This window comes from Symphalangus syndactylus, chromosome 7, assembly GCF_028878055.3.
Source record: "Symphalangus syndactylus isolate Jambi chromosome 7, NHGRI_mSymSyn1-v2.1_pri, whole genome shotgun sequence".
Classification (NCBI taxonomy): Eukaryota; Metazoa; Chordata; class Mammalia; order Primates; family Hylobatidae; genus Symphalangus; species Symphalangus syndactylus.
The window spans coordinates 17,370,477-17,387,620 of NC_072429.2; the positions used below are offsets into that span (position 1 = coordinate 17,370,477).

The window sequence follows — 17,144 nt, forward strand, 5'->3', positions numbered from 1 at the left end:
AGAGCCTGGTACATATATGATATCAGTAAGTATTTGTTGAATGAATGAATGCTGAATATGTACATGTTTAGAGAAGATTTCATAATGGCTGTATGATTTGACCTTCATCTTGAAAAATGGTAGGCAGTAAAAAAGCACATATTGGGTCACACAAACATAAAGTAAAATCTCAACTCTGCCTTCAAAGGAATTATTGGGATAATTAAATAACATATAAAATATATATACACTGTCTAGAATGCAAATAACAATAACTCATAGTTTTTATTATTCATTTTTGTGCACATCTGTAATGGGCTGCTCAGGATTGGGGCATGCCTGATTCAATACTTTTGTCTACTTCTAGTGCTTTGTACCTACTAAGTGTCCGTCAATGTACATTGATGGAGTGCCCTGCATTAAGGTTAAAAATGGTTTTTTATTTTGTTAGTTTGTTTTTCTTTCTGCTGCGCAGGCTGGAGTGCAGAGGCACGATCTTGGCTCATTGCAGCCTCTGCCTCCCAGGTTTAAGCGATTCTCATGCCTCAGCCTCCTGAGTAGCTGGAATTACAGGTGTTACCTGTAAAATTACGATGCCCAGGTAATTTTTGTATTTTTAGTAGAGATGAGGTTTTGCCATGATGACCAGGCTGGTCTCAAACTCCTGATCTCAAGTGCTCCACCCGTCTTGGCCTCCCAAAGTGCTGGGATTACAGGCGTGAGCCACAGTGCCTGGCCAAGTTAAAAATGTTTTTGAGGAAAAGTACAGGAATGATTGAATTTGCTTTGTACCTAGATCCATATCTAAATAGGAACTATAAAGGTCACCTTCATGTTTTTTTTTTCTTTAAGCCCCATGCCAGCCTGGATACCTTTGTCATTTTTAAAGAAATTATTTATGAATGGTAAGAAATCATTCAGAAATGATTTAGGGAAATTTATCCAATCTCCCTCTCAGTGCAAATGTTTCTCATGCAATACCTGTGATTCAGCATCTTTTTCAGGTTTGTCATCAGTCCAGAGCTTTAAGGGGGAAAGAATCCCCTAAAACAACTGATGTAGGCAAGGGGTCCATCGATACCACTGGCTCCGAGATTCCACTACAGCCCCCAGGACTGCCCACGGGCTCTTGGTTCTTAGCTATTTTCTCTGGTTGTCATTTTTGTCTGCAATCCCCATAATATGGAAAGTTTGACTCAGTGTGTTTAAGGATCAATTTCTTTTCCTTCATTTTGCCTAGATTCTAGTGAGTCTTTTCAGTCCTTGAATATTGACATTTTTTTCAGCACAGAAACATTTAAGTCTATTTTTACCTTTGACCATTGCTTCTAGCTCCATTTTACAGCACTATTTGTCCATACTTTGAATCTCTAATCTCTTGTCTCCAATTCTCTCTTTATGTCTTTATGACTTTGTTCTCTTTTTGTTAATTTTTAAATTTTGAGATCATTGTAGATTCACATTGTAACTGTAAGAAATAATACAGACACATCCCATGTACCCTTTGCTCAGGTTTCTCAGGGTAGTATCTTGCCAAAATATCACAATCAGGATGTTTATATTTACATGATCCACCAATCTTATCGGATTTTCTGTTTTACTTGTACTGGTGTGGGTATGAGTATCTGGGTGAGTGTGTGTGAAAGCGTATGTATTACTTAGTGTAAATACTTAGTAATGTGTAACTTTGTTACATATGTTGGTCCGTGTATCCACCACCACAGTCAAGACAGTTTTATCCCCACAAATATCACCCATGTTGCCCTTTTATAACCACATCCATCTCCCTTCTGTCCCACTTCATACTTTGTGTTTTTGTTATAGTTGTTGTTTGTTTTTTTGAGATAGAGTCTCACTCTGTCTCCCAGGCTGGAGTGCAATGGTGTGATCTTGGCTCCCTGCAACCTCTGTCTCCTGGGTTCAAGTGATTCTCCTGCATCAGCCTCATAAGTAGCTGGGATTACAGGCACCTGCCATCATGCCCAGCGAATTTTTGTATTTTTGTAGAGACAGGGTTTCACCCTGTTGTCCAGGCTGATCTTGACCTCAGGTGATCTGCCCGCCTCAGCCTACCAAAGTGCTGGAATTACAGGTGAGCCGCCGTGCCCGGCCCCCAACTTCACACTTTGCTCTTTTTCTCTGCATTAAAATTTTGTACTTGTCAACTCTATTACTGATTTGATTTTCTGCAATATTAATTCTGCTCTTTACTGCCTCTAGTAAAACTGGTAATTCTACTGTCATACTTTATTTCCTCACAATCCTTTTTTAAAAATCTTATTTGTAAATCTTTTTTATACATCTTTATTTTTCCAGGTTTATTGATATATAATTGAGAAATTGTATAAATGTAGGTTGTAAAACATGATGTTTTTATATGTATACATTGTGAAGTGATTACCATAATCAAGTTAATTAATACCTATCATCTCATTAGTTACCTTTGTGTTTGTGTGTGTGTGTGTATGTAGAACACTTGAGATCTACTCTTTTAGCAAATTTCAAGTATACGATACATTATTATTCATATCTCTTGTTTTGTTGTCCTCTTTTCCCTTTGTGGCTGTTTTCATCTAAACATAAAATTATGTAGAAGACTGGAGAATCATCTAACCCAGGGAGGCAAATATGCTGACACATGTTTCTCTCCAATGGCAGACATTTCTGGTCAAATACTGCTTATGGGATGCAGTACACCCAGCAAATACAACTAATTGATTGAATATGGCCTGCAAAAGCATGCCTGTTTGCCATTTGTGGTCTCTTCCAATCCTTCATTTTACAGATGGAGAAACTAAGGACAAACAAGAGAGCGTGTACCAAACGTGTTCAGGTAAGTTAATGCTAGAATTCGTTCTATCTGAAAATGATGAAATGGAAAATCAGTGCCATTTGCATTCAGATAGTTCCAAGCGACTTGGCCTCAGGGAAGTTTTTCATCTGTGTTGGATCTATGATACTTCTGGAAGGCCAAGAACTCTCGGGAAGGATTTGCTGACAAAGCTATTTTTCAAAGAGGAGAAGGAAGGATAGAGGATCCCACCTCTAAGGCTTTACTCTACTCATTCTATTATTGGAGACTTCTCTTTTCTGCCTTTCTCTTGTGCTAGTCAAATCATGCTTAAAAAGCAAGTAGGATTTGGCCGGGTGCAGTGGCTCATGCCTGTAATCCCAGCACTTTGGGAGGCCAAGGCAGGCAGATCAACTGAGGTCAGGAGTTCAAGACCAGCCTAGCTAACATGGTGAAACCTCATCTCTACAAAAATACAAAAAATAACTGGGCATGATGGCAGGTGCCTGTAATCCCAGCTACTTGGGAGGCTAAGGCAGGAGAATCACTTGAACCTGGGAGGCAGAGGTTTCAGTGAGCTGAGATAGAGCCACTGAACTCCAGCCTGGGCAACAGAGCGAGACCCCATCTCAAAAAAAAAAAAGCAAGTAGGATTCAATTAGGCTGTGTGTGATTAAAAATACAAAATAGCACTGGTGAGAATGGATACTGAAGGACAATTTACAATCTCTAACCCAAAGGATACTACCATATATATACACCTCACTTCAGAAGAGGCAGTTTTACTTAGTGGGTGGAACCATAGACTCTGGGTCCAGCTTCCTGGGTTTAAAGGCTTATTAGCTGTGCTTACCTCTAGAGCTTATTAGCTGTGTTCCTTGAGCAAGTTACTTTATCTCTTTCTGCTTCAGCTTCTTTATCTGTAAAATGAGGATTATAACATCAGTACCTACCTTATAGCAATGTTGTAAAGATTAAATAAATCAACATATGCAAAATACTTGAAAGGGTTCCTGACATATAGTAAGCAATATATAAGTATATAAATATAAATGCAATTACCATTTTCACCATGTTCCAGACACAATGCATATACTGGTCTTATGAAGTAGATATTTATTTTCTCATAAATGAAACAAAGACTCGGGAAGTTATATAACAAAAACAAATAAATACTGATTAAGAATAGAGAAGAGAAGGTTCCTATTGCCAACCTGGGGAAGTCCTTGAAAGCTTTGGGGAAGAGCAGGCAGATGAGTACAGATGAAAGGAAGGGGAGCATTGAAACATGAATAGATGGAGAAAAAGAAAAACATTCCATGCAGTGTCGTGGGTGCCAGGTCTCCTGGGAGAGGACATTAGATGCCCAGATGCCCAGACTTGGACCAGCAATGACATTCCATTCACTATGCATTGAATGAGCATCCATTAAATACATACCATGACACAATTATGATGGGAAACATAAGATAATACATGTAACCCTGGCCTCAGTATGTCTACTATATGTTCTGCGAAAGTAGAATAAGTAGGGGAGGTGGAGATTGGTGACCTTCATGCCCACCCTTTTATTGCATTATTTTCTAATAAATTCCTGAGCACTGAGCAGATGAAATTTGCCAAAGAGATAATACTTTGAGGTCCATTCCTCTGTTACCAAAACTGTCATCAGAGTTTGTCTCCTCATTGGTAGCTTCAGAATAGGCTTTGCAAACACAAATACCTATAGGGCCAAAAAGGCCCTTGAATGTTACTACACAAGTGAAACATTCTGGATATAAGTGCAGGGGCATCAGAATGTAAAAATCGGGGTGAAGACTCTGGAAACCTAGGGAGCACACCACCTGTACCAGGGATATCCATCCTTCACTTGCAGTGGGTTATTGCCAGGTCTTTCAATGCTTTAACAGAATCAGAAATGTGGTATGTAATGTAAAAACTCCTTATTTTTTAAATATTGCATCAAATATTGTAAACAAAACTAGGTGTGCCAAACAAAACATGCTCGAATGTCATTTTTTAAAAACTCTTGGCTACCAGCTGGAGCTCAAACAAACAATGACATGCAGTGAATGCTCTTATCCTTTCCAGGTCTCTAAGAAAACCCGAAGTCCCTGCCTCCAACCTTCCTCCCCAGCAGATACCCACACTACATCCCCTCACTCCTACTGGTTCCCCAGACAACGAGCTGGACAATATGACCCAAGAATCTTACTGCCAAGGTATTGCTGCCGAGGTTTTCGAGTTTCAAGTCCCTAGTTTAGAGTGAGTCATCTCAAATTCAATTAGTGGAGAGTTCCTCTGGGTTCAGTCACGATTGGCAGACGGGGAAATGACTCAGATGGTGGAGCATGCAGTGCCTAATGGGTCCAGTATGTGGGGGCTTTTGAGATTGTTGGGCACGGTGCTCATGGTGCCCGAGGGGAGTACAAAGGGGGGCTGGAGGTTGCAACATGCTCTCAGCTCAACTCATTGTTAGCTCTTTTGGACTGAAAGATATTTGAGATATTTGTCTTTGACCTCAAACATATGGTGGATCTAGCACCTCAAGGACATGTATTATTACAAGCCTGTTGGCTCCTACTCCAGCCTCATTTCCTTCTGCCAGCCTGAACTGCACATTTTGCATTCTGGCATTACTAAACTATTGTAGTTCCCCAGGCTCTCTGTTGCCTCTATACCTTAGTGGTGCCATTTTGTTTCCCTGGAATCCCTATATGTGCTTCTGACAAGCTCCTTTTTGTGCTTTAAAGCTCCAAACAGACATCACTACTTTTGGGAAAATAACTCTAACACCCCCCCCATTTGTTAAACTTGTATTCTTCCTTTGTCCATCTATAATATGAACTTACTTTTCACATTGTATAAAAACCATTTGTTTATCTGCTTGTCTGCCTAGTTAAGGAGAAGACTTTAAGGTCAGAAAGCTTGTAATATTCTCCTTTATAGATGAAAGTACCTTATGCATGGGCAGGCAGTCCATCATAGTTTACAGAACAATCTTGGATTGAAATACCACACAGCTCTGAAATGACTCAGCGTGGACTATCTCAATCCTATGGCCAGACCAACAGTATCATTAACTCAGGCTCTACCATGTAAGCCCTTCTGAGTTGTCTGTGGTCGTAAGCAGAATAGTTAGAGCAGGAAACACAGGAATGCACAGATAATCCAAAAGTCAATAGTTTAACCTAGCCCCATCATTCACTCAAATCCAGTAATATCTTTTGAATAACTGCTCTGTCAGGCACTGTTCTGGGCACTTGGGATATAGCAATCAATAAGATTGCTCTTATAAAGCTTACATGTGGTGGGGAAGAGAAATTAAACCAGTAAATATAAATAAGAGAATACCAAGTAATATTAAATACCCTAAGGAACATCACACAGGATAATGTGATACAGATGGATAAGGTAGGGTGGGATTTTAGATGGTGTGGCAGGGCTAGTCTTTCCAGGAACACTGCATTTGTGCTGAGACCTGAATTATGAAGACCTAGCAATAATAAGATGTAAGGACAGAGAGAGCATTTCCATAGAGCACTGGTCTTCAACCTTTTTAGCACCAGGGACTGGTTTTGTGGAAGACAATTTTTCCACAGATGGGGGCAAGGGTGGGGATGGTTTTGGGCTGATTCCAGCACATTACATGTATTGCACACTTTATTTCTATTATTATTACATTGTAATATATAATGAAATAATATTTCTATTATTATTACATTGTAATATATAATGAAATAATATTTCTATTATTATTACATTGTAATATATAATGAAATAATTATGCAACTCACCATAATGCAGAATCATTAGGAGCCTTGGGCTTGTTTTCCTGCAACGAGATGGTCCCATTTAGGGGTGATGGGAGACAGTGACAGATCATCAGGCATTAGATTCTCATAAAGAGCACCCAACCCAGATCCCTCACATGTGCAGTTTACAATAGGGTTTGCACTCCTTTGAGAATCTAATGCCACTGCTGATCTGACAGGAGGTGAGCTCAGGCAGTATTGCGAGCCATGAGGAGTGACTGTAAACACAGATGAAGCTTCACTCACTCACCTACTGCTCACCTCCTGATGTGTGGCCCAGTTCCTAACAGGGCATGGACCAGTACCGTTCTGCAGCCTGGGGGTAGGGGATCCCTGCCATAGAGGAAACAATGACTGAAAATACTTGGCACTGGAAATGAACTTGGTATGTTCAAGGAAGAAAGAAGGCCAAAGTGGCTGGAGCAAAGTGAGAGAGGGTAAGAGATAAAATGGACGGTGTAATCAGATGCTAACCCAGGAAGTGCCTTGTAAGGCCATAGTAAAGAATCCACGTATTTTTTGATGTGATAAAAAACCAATAGAGGGTTTTGTGCACCTTTCCTCTATTCTGTCACTTTCTTCCAGTGGGGATGTATGGCTCTATGAGAGAAGGAGGAGAAACAGTAGAATGGAGTAGCTGAGGCTGAGATTGAGCACAAGATGTCCTTGTGCTTATGGGTCCAACTTCCAACTGAAAGGCATTTATTAGTAGTACTGGGGTCAAAGTCTTGGCAGTGCTATTAGGACACTTGCAGACTCCTTGAGGTGCATCATTATTGGAAAGATTAGACTACCTCAAAGTGCAACGTCCTTTCTGATGGTTATAGGAATCTTTATGGACCTACATCCTTTTACCCTATTAAATCGTCTAGAACATTGCTTCTCAAACCTTAACATGTACACAAAACACCTGATGGTTGTGTTAAAGTATTAATTCTGATTTGGTAGAGTTGCTGCATTTCCCATCATCTTCTAGGTGATGATGGGACTGCTGGTCTGCAGTCTACCTTTTGAGAAGTCAGAGGACTAAAGTCAAAGTCCTTGGACTGCCTCCAGTTCTACTGTTCAGATCCAATCCCATTGATTTGAGGGCTGGAGTGTCCTCATATAAATAGAAGTAGAAGATGAAGAGGAACTGAGATTTGAAATCTATCTAGGCCACTGAACCCTGAACTAGGCAGTGAAGCCAGACGGACCATGCCGAATCAAAGCTCTGGAAGTTTCATGTGGTCACTCCAGACATGCCCCTGAGGCCACCAGAGCCATTTGTTCCAGAATCACTTGGAAGACAGAAAGCAATTTGAAATAATGCCTCAGCCCCAGGCACCCAGGGCTGCCCAGTGGGGTCAGCAGCCCCTGATTGAATAGCACCCCATTTCTGTCCCTCAGAAACACTGGAATCCCCAGCCCGTTCCTTCACGAAGGTTCTCTTTTTGTATTGCTTCAGAGTATTATTGCACAGGATATTAGCCACTTCCTTCTCTATAATTTATCCTTCCACTTTGCCATCTGGAATATTTCTCTTTTACAAGTGCCTAAGTTGTTACAGTTTGAGGCAGTTGAATCCTAACTTTGCCATTTGGGGTAATTTATTGTTTTTAATGCTTTCTTCCAAAAATTCAGATTCTGTGGTTTGAAACAGAATCCAGCCAAGATTTTTGCTTCCTAGTTGGACATCTGGTTGTCTGTCCTTTCCAGGTCTTCTCTGGGTTTATTTTTCAGCTTCCCGCAAGTGACTATCAGCTCACTCCTCTCACTACATCCATTATTTTCCACATTGCCAAACACAAAGCCCTTGTGTTTTGTTATTATTGTTGTGACAAACACTGTCATGGCACTGTCATTGACTGTCCTCAATGTCATGGTCACATCCCTTATGTGGGAACTAAGAAAGTTCATGGGGACCAGTAGGCTGTGGTTTCAGTTGTGACAAAAAGTACTGTCTTCCCTAAAATACCTTCCTACTGATACTCCAAATCCTAATAGATATTTTTTGAGTTACTTATCACATTCTCGTTGTCTGGGAGACAGACAATAGGTGGAAATCAGTAAAAGGTGAACAATGAGGTTGGAGGAAGGGGACCAAACATTTATTCAGTATTTACTATGTGTCAAAACTGAAACTGAATAGAATAGGTGATATCACCCCTACTCTACAGATGAAGAAACCAATACTCTGAATAAGTTTCCCAAGGAATCCTGAGTTACAGAGCAATGGAGTCAAGATTGAACAAGTTCTAACTCAAAGCCCTTATGTTTGTCATTATTTGATGCCATGAGGTTAGTACTGGAGGGTTAGATGAAGAACAGGACACCAGGCAGAGAGATGAGAATTCGATTCTGGGAGTATTCGAGTGTGGGATAACTGAGGCTAATCAAGCAAGTAGCCAGAGTGGGCACAGAATTTCAGGACGAGGCACCAGCTACTAGACGGAAGCTCCATCATGAGCTAACCTTGGCATTATTGCAAGATTTTACAAGCTTTTTATTTATGGGAAGAGCCACACTCTGAATTTGGCTATCTTGAAGGTTACAAGTCAAAGTGAATGGCAGTAACCTGCTTTATGGAAACCCTGAGTAGGTGTAGAGCAAGACGAGTTTATCCCTGGAACCCCTTCCATGATCTTATTTGAAGAAGTATTCTTAGGTAACAATACCCCGATGGTTCCCAACCCATGGGAGCTTCTGAATAGTTAGTACACCTGGGACCAATCCAAGACCAACTGAGTTGGGTTTCTAGGTGTGGGGCCCTGGCATCTGTGCTCTCTGAAGTTCTCCAGACCTGATGAGCAGCCAGGGTTGAAACCACAGCCTTGGGTTAAATGAGCTTTCTATAATATATGTTCTTTCTCTGAGAGGCAGGACAGAGTTGCAATGCTGCAGAAGTCTAAGGGGCAGAGGGAGAATGGGGAAAAGTTTCTGGTCCTAAAATTTGAAAAACTGAGTTTTTCTCTGTTGGAAGAAGATAGAGGCAAGTTTTAACCGCCTCACAATTTTGCCAAAGAATGGGCCGCCTAGAGGTTCTCTGTCCCATGTTTGGTGAGTCTAACTTCTCATGTTTCACCTCTGTGTAGTCAAAGTAAGGTTTTACCATGGTAATATCTGAAGCCCACTTTAAAAGCTCAGTTTTATAACTCATTGCACTACAGAGTCTCCCATTTGTCTAAAGTCCTAGCAGCCAGAGAAAATGGCATTTTGTCAGTTTTAGACCAGGGAATCCAAGGAACGGCATGGTTATTGGTTCTGACCAAGGTTGCTTACTGAGTTATCAGGGAGCCAGACCCAGTTCTCTGTCTTCTCAGAGCCATTATGTTTAACTGGAGCACCACTTAAGATAGTCTTGGCATGTGATGAGAAATACAATCATGCCTATAAAATTAACAGGGGATTCAGAGGAGGGATAGTTTCTGTGTGCCCGGCTCAGTCTGGCCTCAAAATGGCTACCAGAGGACCCATGGGGACGCTATGGTTATAGTTTTAACTCTTTTGCAAGGCATTCTTTGTTTTTTGGAGTTGCTGCAAGACCCCAGAAAGATGAACTATGTCCTACTGAGTCAGAAATGAACTGTAAGAAATGATGGGAACTTCAGAGAAAAATGAATTCCAGCTAGCATTTACCCTCTCCTGATTTGTCCTGGAACTGTTTCTTGGAATCTATTTCAACTCATAAGAGAAGAAATGGACTAGAACTACTGTATCTAAAAAAGCTCTTTTCCTAAGAGAAGATATGGCCAAGAAAGGAAACATCGACATCCCACAGAGTTGGACAAGGCTTGAGAGATCATCAAGGTCAGCAGATCATCAGGATTGAGTAGGAAATGAAAATATCTCCCTTCTCTCACATGAGTACATCTGAGTAGCGAAATCTAATCCAAATGCAGAACCCTAGCTGCAAGGAAGCCTGAGAAATAGAGTTTATATTCCTAACCTCTCCAAGCAGAAGGATGGCAAAAAGCAAGTTGAGATCACAAATTCAAGTATCTGCCACAACCATTTCTCAAACTGCATACCAGAGAATAGCAAGAGAATGTGGCTAGATTGTTTTTGAGATGTCTTGTTTCAAATTTATTTGAGCCATGCTGGGCAAAACAAAGTTAAATATGCGTCTTCTCTGTAATACATCTCAGGTTTCTTAATACCCACATGCACATCCCAGTTCTTCATATTTAAGGAAAATAAATCGGGCAAACATTTTAAGCCCATTTTACAGATGAGGAAACTGGGGTCCAGGGTAATTAAATAACTTTCCTAATGTCGAACAACCAGTTACTGGCAAAGCTTAAACCACTTAAAACACAATCTATGCATCTTGACTAGTGAAGAGTGTCCTTTCTGCTAAGAGGGGATGCAAGGAAGTCCAGGGAGGCAGACAAGCAAGAAAGAAGAAACCCAATAGGAAGGCGAGAAGGGCTAGAAACCTACAAGAAGGCTGTGCATCTGTGTCTCCCCCAGTTATTGAAAGTAGAAAACACGAAATCACTCTGCTTCTGTCCCTACCCAGAGCCCGAACGAACTCGGTGAAGAGGTCAGAGCCCAGGACCCACATCTCGATTGCTGTCCACCGGTGCCTGGGATATGTTGGTGATGTGGCCTCAAGTAATAACAAAGAAAACTGGTTCTGTAGGACATGTCTTTATAAATAGAACCAGAGTCCAGTGGTTTCCAAACAGTCAGGAGACATGCTGTCTTCCAGCATCAGCTATTTATTTGTATCTCCGCTTCATGGAATTCATTCTCCTGCATTCCAGGCTTTGCTGCATTCAGCGTCTGCTCTCCTGCCCTGGATGTGTTGTACAGACTTCTTGGCCTCTTGACTCAAATCCCTGGATTGAGTACAGGGGGGACTTTCACCTCTGGTCTCTGCCAAAGTTGGGACCGTGGGGAGGATGTTTGTGTTTGTCAAGAAGTTGGGAGGACGTTGAATTTTGGCAGTGATTCCTCCCTAGATGATGCACTTAGACAAGAGGAGAAAGAAAAATACCATTCTCAGCAGCCACGTCTCTTTCTCTTAATGAATCTGCACACTTGATTTTTTTTTTTTTTTTTTTTTTTTTTGAGATGGAGTCTCGCTCTGTCGTCCAGGCTGGAGTGCAGTGGTGCAATCTCAGCTCACTACCACCTCTACCTCCCGGGTTCAAGTGATTCTCCTGCCTCAGCCTCCCGAGTAGCTGGGACTACAGGTGCCCACCACCATGCCTGGCTAATTTTGTGTATTTTTAGTAAAGACAGGGTTTCACTGTGTTAGCCAGGCTGGTCTCAATCTCCTGACCTCGTGATCTGCCCACCTCGGCCTCCCAATAATTCTTTTTAACCACTTTTGTGTGGTGTGTGTGCCAGTTCTCTCTGGTTTGGGTTAATTTTGTCCCTCACCCAAAATGCAGAAACTAAATAGTCATTCTGAAATAAAATTTTAGGCTAAACAGACCAAGCCTTTATTAAAAGCCTGCTGGGCAGTCTGGCTGATATTATGATACAGTTTTCCTCCCTCATTCCTGCCTTTCTTTTTTCCATGTTCATTTTTTTGCTTCAGGTAATAGACTCATTTCCAGCTTCAGTCAGCAAGGCTACAAGGACTTTGGGTTCCCCAGTAATAGCATTTCCTTCTCTGATAGGCTAGTGATTTTATGTGACTCATGTTGGAAATGGAGAACTCCATACTTTGTGAAGGATCCCATCCTATGGTCAAGACACTTTAGGTTGCAAGTAACAGAAAAGTCAGCTCAACTGGCTTAAATGCTGCCCCCCTCAAAGTAATTTATTGATTACCTAAAGAGCAAATAAGGGAGAAACACACTTCTTATATTGCTGGATCCAGGAGCTAAAACAATGTCATCAGGGCCCAATTTCTCTCTCTCTTCAGCCCCTAGTCATGCTTTCTCTATGTAATTTCATCTCCAGACAGATTTTATCCTTATCACGTGGCCCCCAGATTCCCCTGGCTGACATTCCACAGCTCCAGGTCCAGCAGAAGGTGAGATTGTGCTCTCCCACCACTCAGCCAAGTCCCGTGATGTGTCTCGCTAGACGAACCTTAATCACTTCCACTCTCCTGGACCAATAGCTGTGGCCAGTACCTGCTCAATTGTTTGACTGGCAAAGCCTGGGCCACGAGCCCACTTCTGGAGCCAGGGGTGAGGAACTGTCACCAGCAGTAGATGCTGATTAGGAAAATAATACCCTCAGTCACACTCTGCTTATTCATCTTCATTCATTCATTTTGCAGAGATGAACTGAGGACTTATTTGTACTAGAAACTAGAGATAGAATCCCAGATAACTTCTGCTCTTCCTTCACAATGTCGCTCAGGAGTCATCAGTTCTATGATGAAGTTTTTCATTGCCGCCCCCTCGGCAGAGTCAGTTATTCCCTCCTTGATGCTCTTGCTCTTCGCAGGATTATATTGACATCTCCCCATCTTTCTCCCTAACTTACTGTGAGCTCCTGGTATCTTATTTATCTTGGCCTCCTCAGATACCAACAGCAGGCACGGACAAAGCATTCACAAACCTTTGTTGAATAAATATGCAAATGATGAGTTAATTATTTAATTAGTTAATTAATGCATACGCTTCTAATCCTGCAGGGATTTTTGCAAACTATCAAAGAAAATAAATCCGTAAATAGCTGGAACACAGTGTGATCCACGGAGTGACAGCCACATGAGCAAAGGCTGGTGAGCGCAATGGAAGGTAGCATGTGTCCAACCTGAAGACAGAATTCTTAAAGTTGTTAAAGATATCCTTTGCTATTTCAAATCTAAATCATGCTCCCTACGACTTCTATTCACCTATTCTTAATTCTTCATTCTTCAACACCCTCAAATAAATCTACCTACTACTGTAGCATCTGGGACGATTCCTGACAACATATAAGCCATTCAGTAAATATTTCTGAAAAGAATGAATTGCTTCTTCTCTGCCATGCAGCAATAGTGTGTAAAGATAGATGTCTTATCCTCCTTTTTGGTATTCGCTGCTGATGGCTGTGCCATCATGAGAACTGAAATACTTCATTGTTGATAATCACCTGAATTTGAATGTTTGCATCCCCCAAAGGCCAACTGAAAATTGATTGTTTGAAACCTGAATCACATTTGCTTTTAGGGAAAATGTAATAAACGAGGCATGCTTTCCATGCTAGCCTGCAGTAGTTGAACTAGTGGATTCTCATGCTGACCCGGGATTCAGGAATCAGAAACCTGACAAGAGTCACATTCTTCATTTGAAATGTGAGTTGAGTCTTGATCGTATTGTAGTTAGTACTCTGCATTGTGAAATGTGAGTTGGGCCCTCGGAAAAATTGGGTCATATTGGTCTTTGACCCCTGGCATCATGCTGGTATCTCTCTTCCTCCCTCCCCTCTCCTGTTCATCTGTGGGCTGCTCCTGCAGTGTGGCTTCTACACCTACAGTGGCCATGAAAATGTACCACTCACATCTCCTTCTGCACCATGGAGACTATAACTGGCAGACACCACCAGCTGCTCTGCTCCAAATCCATGACAATGTATGCTCTGGGCTTTACTTCCTTGGTCTCCTGTCTGTCAATGGTTGAGCACAAGAGGGATACTAAGGTAGACCCATTCCTGTGAGATACTGGATAAGTTGCTCTAAAACCTTCCATCACTGGTGAAACTTCCCTAGCAGTGTGCTGCAGTGTGAGACTCTGTCTCTCAAACCCTGCTTCCTTTCCTCTCTCCTTCTCAGGATCAGACCTGTCTTGCAGTCTGGCAGCACTCACTGCCTCCTCTGATTCCCCCCCGTTCCCCTCACAGACACTTCCTCAATAAATCTCCTGTATGTCTAATCCAAGCTTGGCTGTTGTTTCTTGGAGGACCAAGCGTAACACATCTGTGATCTGTAGATTGCACATAGGAAACATGCAGCAGAGAGACTTCCCCAACCCCAACGACTGGAAAGTCTAATACTTCCTTATTTGAAGAGGAGAAAAAGAATGATTGGCCAGGGAATGAAGGAAGTATTGACTGGAGCAGGAAGAATTGGGTCTACCTAACAGAGCTGAAAAAAATCCAAGATTCTTATACATGCCATCAGCACACACTGTCTCTCAAAACCCCAAAGCCAAATAGATGATCTGCTGTTCCCCAGTTCCTGGCTAATATTTGAGAATATTTCTTGTTTTGTTTTACTTCATTTCCATGTTAAATTTACTTTGAAGAGTCACTTCGATCTGATTTTACATGGAAATAAATGCAAGTGGAAAGAAAAGATTTCCAGCACAATTTCCCTGAATTTCTGCCCCTCTGCCTCCCAGCATTATCCATGCATCCAGGCCAGACTGAGACAGGTACGTGTAAGGTGAGTAACTAGGGGCCTCTTTATACTATTATTTCTTGCGTGTCTGTTCAACGTTTAGCAGGAATGGAAATATATAATAAAAGTGTATGCTTTTTATGTTCAAAATAAAGATTTATTTTCCATGTACATATTACATGTGATTTTCTGAACTAGACAATTTCTTGAGAGGCATATTAAACTATTTAAATTCAGCCATTCTAATAAATTATTCCCACTAATTCATGACAGCATCATGAATTTTTTAATTTCAGATTGTCAGCAGGCTAAACTGTTGCAGGGAACTCTCAGAGGGCCATTCTCAAAATCAGTGGTGAGGCCTTAGACACACCATGTAAATTGCATGCACCTAACACAAAAATATCAACAGAGTTTGGCTGGTAGCCATAGGGAGTGTTTAATTGCAACCAGACCAATTTATGTTTCAACAGTTTTGTCAGCAGTCAGGTAGAGACCTGAATTAACTGGCTCCCTACGTGAATTTTATTCCAGGGACATTTTAGTTGCCCCCATAGATTGGTACTCTGAAGAGCTGCCCAGCAGCTCACTTATTAATCTGATCTGTGTCATCCTTAGCCTGGGTCATAGAATGGGCTGAGCCTGCAATATCATATCATGTCCATGAGATGCCCTCCTCCAGAGAGCTCCAGTGCCATCTGGCTGGTGGGAGACTGGGGACAGAGGAGCCTCATGGAGACAGATGAGGGAGTGTCATGCTGATTTATGCATCTGGAAAAGCAGATGAAGGAGAACTGTACCTCACCTGTGAAGGAGGAGGGGGAGGCAGAGAGGTGTGGACCAATAAGGTCTCATTTTCCCTGGCTGACCTCTGACTCGCATACTGAGGCCCTCAGAGGAAGCAAGACCCCTGCAGATGAAAGAAGGAGGCTGGGCTCAAGAACTGGTAGGATGCAGATTTGTGCAGAGAAGGGAAAGCTACCAGGAAAACAGCTTCGTATTAACAATTTCTTGGGAGTAGAAGTGTATGTGTGGTACGGTTATGTTTCACTTGTCTAAATATTATTTCCACAAGAGACCTTACCCTGTGTCCTGACTCTGTTAATGCATAATGAACCACACTTAAGTGACTGAAAGCAAAATTATTAGTATCTCCCACAGTTCTTGAGTTGACTGGGCTTGTCTGGGTGCCTGTCACTTGGTCTTCTCAATATAATGATTGTCAGATGGTGGCTGGGGCTGTGGTCATCTGAAGGCTTGAGTAGCTGCCGGTGTAGAGTTCAGCTAAAGCGATTACTTGGAACATCTGTAACCATCAACCACCTCCTACTTTTTGATGTCTCCAACCAACCCCCTCAACTTCATACCACAAACAAGAGCACCTAACATAGTGCTGTGCCAAGTATGTGAGAGGCAGTATGGTATAGTGGTTAAGAACATGGACATTTAGAGGCAGGCATACCTGGGTTTGAGTCTGGGCTTTTCCACTTACCAACCTTGTTTAACCTATGTTAGCCTCAGTTTACTCATTTGTAAAACAGTGGTTATATAGATATAAAATCTCCATGTATGGCTATGAAATTTAAATGTTGCCCAGAGAAGAGTAAGCATCCAATAATTATTTACTAATGGAAATAAAGATGAGAAGAGGCTGCTGAGTGCTTCCTCAGCACTCTTTGCTTATCCTGATCCAGCCACTGGGGTGAGCTCAGGGTGTGCTGCTGTATGAGGCAGCGAATGTTCAGGCCTTCCCAGCAGGGAGGCCGTAGAGTACAGAACCTACAGTCAGGAAGATAAAGTCAAGTTTCTAGGAGTGGGTATTGCCAAGGTGACCTTCAGAGGACATAGAGAAGGAAGAAATTTGTCCTGGAGAATAAAAATGAAGAAGCAAGGTATAATCCAGGCAAAGCATATTGACAGAGGCTATGTAGTAGAAAAGGTGAGGGAAGAACTCTACCTCTGGCTCAAGTCTCTTCTCTTGTCTGAGCCTCAGTTATCTTACAACAATGGATGGGTGCAATTTGAAGACTGCCAAGTTCCTTCCAGCCTTGGCCAAGCTCTACCATGTGAGAAATCCTTACACTGGTCCACTTCTTTCCATCAACTTGGTCCCCACTCTGGCTTAGGCTGCCATTCATAATTGCTCCCTTGATTGCTATAGGTGCCATTTTACAAGTCTTCCTGCTCTTAATCTTTGTTTGTTAGTTCTCTGCAGAGCAGTCAGAATGATCTATTTTGTAATACAAATGTGATCATGCCACTCACAGCCTGAAAGCCTTCTGTGCTT

General features: G+C 41.9%; 1 long non-coding RNA gene across 1 annotated transcript; it reads left to right on the top strand.

The window, feature by feature from the left end:
- Positions 1-2,689: 2,689 nt before the first annotated feature.
- Positions 2,690-14,877, top strand: LOC129486038 (uncharacterized). The gene is made up of 3 exons (XR_008658833.2): positions 2,690-2,812; positions 4,862-4,992; positions 14,763-14,877. It is a non-coding gene; the product is annotated as an uncharacterized lncRNA (long non-coding RNA).
- Positions 14,878-17,144: the final 2,267 nt, after the last annotated feature.